Source organism: Lissotriton vulgaris, chromosome 1_1 (assembly GCF_964263255.1).
Source record: "Lissotriton vulgaris chromosome 1_1, aLisVul1.2, whole genome shotgun sequence".
Classification (NCBI taxonomy): Eukaryota; Metazoa; Chordata; class Amphibia; order Caudata; family Salamandridae; genus Lissotriton; species Lissotriton vulgaris.
In genome coordinates this window covers 777,620,959-777,626,402 of record NC_141685.1, presented here as the reverse complement: position 1 = coordinate 777,626,402, position 5,444 = coordinate 777,620,959, and positions in this window count along the sequence as shown.

The window sequence follows — 5,444 nt, the reverse complement described above, 5'->3', positions numbered from 1 at the left end:
TCGGCAGACTCATCTAGAGAGCAGGGGGATTTGAGAGGACCGATGGATCTGAGAGGACCACGGCCAAGGTCGCTTAGGGAATTAAGGCCAGATTTGTGAACTTGGGAGACGATTGTGGATACCCAGAGCGACAGGTCGAGGGATGATTTTGATCATAGAAGTCAGAAAAATAGGGGGGTGTCTCACTGCACGCCTAGCGGAAGCAGGCAGGAATGGGATCGCGGAAGTGTGGAAAGTAGGGGGGTGTCTCACCACGCACCTAGCGATAACAGATCGGAGTGGGACCGCGAAGGTTGGGAAAACTGAAGGGTTCCCCATAACACACCTGAAGAAAACAGACGAGTGAGTCAGGACTGTGGCAGAGGGGACTCTAATGGAACATCGAGTCAGGGTACATTGAGGGTGGCAATAAAGGCAAGGAGGATTGATGTGATGAGACTCAAATCGGAAGTGGAGGAAATAGTGGAAGGGACGTTGCCACTAGAGAGAATCGAACTCTACGAACCAGATGAACTGTTGTTTGTGGCGAAAGATGTTACTCGAAGGGCTAGGACAACTCATGAGAAATTGTCTGAATTAGCGAACAAGCATGCTGTGGATTTGACAAGGACGAAAGCATTACAGGTTGGCCATTGGTTGCAGTACTCGGACCAAGATCTAGAAGAAAAGAGGGTGATCGGATTAAAACCCCACATCAGGGAATTGGTTGTGGGACTCCGAACATGGGTCCAATTGGACAAGTGGGAGGAAAGGTGGTCAAAGAAAAAGAGTGTTAGGCGAAGCGCTATTGAGACATCTCCGGGAGGATGGCTGATGCATGTAGAGGCGTATCCATTGCGGGAGGTGGCTCACGGGGGATATGTACACGTACCCTGGAGTAGGGGAGATTTGGCTGCCTTTACGAACTCATTTACGAAGTTGCGTGAGAGTCCAGTGGAATGGTACAAACAGGTAGAGAGGTTTGTTAAGATCTCAAAGGTGTTGTGGATTGATCTGAATACTCTGTTTGACATTGTGGTTCCAGGAGATCTGTGGATAGCATGTAAGGTCAGTGTTGAATGGCCCACAGTGGAGCCAGAACGGGATCCTGCCGCAAATGGACCCTCACCCAGGGTGATGATAAAGTATGAGAAGGTGATCACGTGGTTGAAAACTAAGGTACCACCACAGGACATCAACTGGGTGAAGATAGATCGGACTAGGCAGGAACCAAAGGAGACAGTCCACGAGTACTATGAGCGATTATTGCAGATATTTAAGCAGTACAGCGGATTGGATGTGATGGATCCAAAGGACATGGGACAGTTTGTGTCTAAGTTTGTCCTAGGACTGAGGCCCGATATTTGTATCATGATACAACAACATTTGATTTGTTGGCAGAACAAGCCCCTAGATGAGATCTTGAGGTACGCAAGGTACTGCAGTGACGAGATAGACTCTAAGTCAAAGAAGCTTAAAGATAAGCTGATGTTAGTTCAAATGCAATCGGGAGGACAGGGTCAGTCAGGAGGTGGAACCTTAGGGAGAAAATCAGGTGATCAGAAAAGGGACAATGAGGACGGTACGAGACCAAGGATAGATCTGGCGACTCTGAAGAAGACGACCAAGTGTCATCAGTGTCACGAGATCGGACATTGGAGGCGCGAGTGTCCCCATAACCCAGAAAATCAAGGACAAGAAGAGGAGGAGGTTCAGGCCCCTCCAGTGCAGAAAGCAGCAATAGCGAAGGTTAAGACGGACAAAGGGGGGAATTCAGCTCCTAGGGCTCCGGTTCCCCAGCCACCGAAGATTTCGGCAGGGAACAAGGTTTACAAGCAGATGCCTTTCATAGTTGAAGGAGACGAGTGTTATTACTTCGATCCAGTGACAGGAAGACGCCTGAGTGGGGGGGAAGACTGTACCCTCGGGGCAGTTCTGGAGGTGGACCAGAGAGGACCATTCGTAGAGGCTGATGTGGATGGCCATCCCACCACCTTTCTGGTTGATACTGGTGCTACCCGTTCTACTGTGCGGTCTACAGTAGTCCCCAACCTACCCCTTTCAGGACAGACTATTCAAGTTGTAGGCGTTGCAAACAGAAGAATGACGAACCCACTGACTGAGCCAGTCCCAGTGAAGATAGGAAGTTTCAGGGATAAACACCAATTTGTGGTGTGTGATTCCAGTCCTGTGTGTCTGTTGGGGAGAGATCTCCTGTGTAAACTCAATTGTACTATCTATTGTACCCCCAAGGGAGTGGAGTTGCGAACAAACGATGATGATGCTGCCTTTAAGGTTGCAAATGCGCATGTGCGCATAGAACTGTATCCTGCTTTAACTGTGGAGGAACTCCCTTGGGATTTGCGGGATACAGCCGCACGGGAAGTGTGGGACTTTACAGGAGAAGAGATTGGTTTGATTAAAGGAGTAGAGCCAGTTAAGATTCAAGTAAAACCGAATGCTGAGTTCCCAAGAACACCCCAATACAATTTGACTCCGGAGACGATTACAGGGATAAAACCTGTGATCGAATCCATGATTAGACAGGGAATTCTGAAGGAAGTCATGGGCAGTCCATGCAACTCCCCGATCATGGGTTTGCAGAAGCCTAGCGGGAAGTTCAGGATTGTGCAGGATTTACGAAAAGTGAACAACATAGTTGTTCCATGCTGTCCAGTGGTACCGAATCCATCAGTGATACTGTTTCAGATACCGTTCCAAGCTGAGTGGTTCGCTGTGATTGACCTTTGTCAGGCTTTCTTCTCGATTCCATTGCATGAGGAGAGCCAATTTCTTTTTGCGTTTAAGCTGGAAAATCGTGTATTAACGTGGTGCCGTATCCCTCAAGGGTATACAGAGAGCCCATCGATCTTTAATCAGTTGCTGAAAAGGAATCTTGAGAATCTAGTACTGCCGCAGAACTCTGTTCTCGTACAGTACATAGACGATCTCCTTGTTGCGTCAGAGACAGAAGACGCCTGTAGAATTGACACCATTGCCTTGTTGAACCATTTGGCAGAAAATGGGCACAAGGTATCCCCCAGCAAGTTACAGTACTGTTTGCTTGAAGTACAGTATCTGGGTCACAGGATAGAGAAGGGGAAGAGGAAGGTGTCGCCTGACAGGATTGAGGCGATCATGAAAAATGATGGTGCCTTCGACCCAGAGAGAGGTTAGGATGTTCTTGGGGATGGTTGGTACTGTCGCCAGTGGATTGCCAACTTTTCCCTGAAAGCGAAACCATTGCAGAAACTGACGCACAAGGATGTAAGTCATCTGGTACCATGGGACAAAGACTGTATGATGGCTTTCCTTGAGCTGCGAGAGGACTTGTGTCGCGCTCCGACTCTGGGAATGCCTGATTACACCAAATCATTTTCACTGTTCTGTTGTGAGCGAGAGGGATGTGCTTTGGCAGTTTTAGCACAAGATCATGGAGGTGTCCGTAGACCAGTTGCTTACTTCTCGGCTACCTTAGACCCAGTAGCCGCAGCGTTGCCCGGATGTCTCAAATCTGTTGCCGCAACAGGTTTCAGCATTGAAAGGTGTGAAAGCATTGTGATGGGTCATCCACTGATGGTACATGTTCCTCACTCAGTAGAATTGTTGATGACCAGGACCAAGACACAGCAAATAAAAGGCTCACACGCTACGAGCAGGTTATACTTGCTGCGGAGAATGTGACCCTTAATAGGTGCTCGGTCTTGAATCCTGCTACCTTGATGCCATTGCCAAATGCCTTGGACGATGATTGTGAAGACCATGATTGCCTTGATGTGACTGAATTGTGTACCAAACCCAGACCGGATATTGTTGATGAGCCATTGGTAGACCCCGATGAAATTTTCTTTGTTGATGGTTCATGTGTAAGAGACAATACTGGTCAGTTGAGAGCAGCTTTCGCTGTTTGTACTATTTCTGGAATAGTGGAAGTGGCTTGCCTGGAAGGAGTACACTCCGCTCAGGTGGCTGAGATAATTGCATTGACGCGTGCCTGTTTTGCAGCCAACAAGATTCGGATTACCATATACACTGACAGCCAATATGGGTTTGATGTGGTTCATGACTTCGGGCAATTGTGGTCTCAAAGGGGTTACATGACATCATCAGGTTCCCCTATCAGGAATGGAGAATTTGTCAGATTACTGCTGGAGGCTTTGCAGGGTCCAGCATAGATAGCCGTTGTGAAATGCACTGCACATAGTAAGGGTACTGACTTTGTGTCCCTGGAAAATCGTTATGCTGATGAAGTTGCATGTTACTGTGCCGAGCAGGGATACTCGTTTACTGAACAAACTGTTGAATGGACGCAGGGGAGGACCGAGTTAAACATGATACTGGAAGTGGCTGATACCTGGGATGAGTTGAGGTGCATGCAAGAGCAGGCGTCGGACTATGAGAAAAAGGTGTGGGGGACAGCTGGTTGTGTCAAGGGAGAGTTGGATTTGTGGGATTCGGCTGATGGGAGAGCAATGTTGCCGAATGAGCTGGTGAGTCCGATGGCACGACAGATACATGGTCCTGTACATCTGGGAAGAGATGCAATGATGCGTGTGTTCAGACAAACGTGGTATAACCCGAAATTCCGAGCGGCTGCGGAAGCGGTATGTCAGAGGTGTGTTACATGTCAACAAATGAACGTTGGGAAAAGAACACCAGTCACACTGAGTCACATTGGAAGGTCCGGCTGACCCTTCAATAGGATGCAATTGGACTTCATTGAGATGCCGAGGTGTAATCGCATTAGGTATGTCTTGGTGATCGTGTGTGTGTTTTCCAGGTGGGTTGAGGCATACCCAACACGTAGGTGCGATACACTCATAGTAGCAAAGTTATTGTTGAGGGAGCTAGTGTCACGTTTCGGGGTTCCGACCTCTTTGGAATTAGACAGAGGGACGCATTTTAATAGCGAGATCGTGAAAATGCTCTGCTCTGCACTGAACATTGACCAGAGACTACACTGTAGCTATCGACCAGAGGCTTCTGGCATAGTGGAGCAAGTAAATGGAACACTCAAGGCCCGAATGGCGAAAGTGTGTTCATCTACGTCCCTGAAATGGCCAGATTCATTGCCGTTGGTGCTAATGAGCATGCGCAGTACACCAGACAGGAGAACAGGTCTCTCACCTCATGAAGTACTGATGGGGAGGGCTATGAGGCTACCCTCTGTTCCTTCAACAGCCTTGCTGAATATCACAGATGATCTGATTCTTGACTGTTACAAGGGACTTTCTGATGTCATCCATTCTGTGTCTCTTCAGGTGCAGACTGCTGAAATTCCGGTTTCTACAGACCTTTGTCACGACCTGTGTCCATGTGACTGGGTCCTGGTGCGGAAACACGTAAGGAAAAGCTGCCTGGACGTGCGCTGTAGAGGACCGTTTCAGGTTATCTTGGTGATGAACACTGCTGTGAAGTGTGGAGGATTGCCGAACTGGGTCCATGCTTCTCACACCCGACGAGTT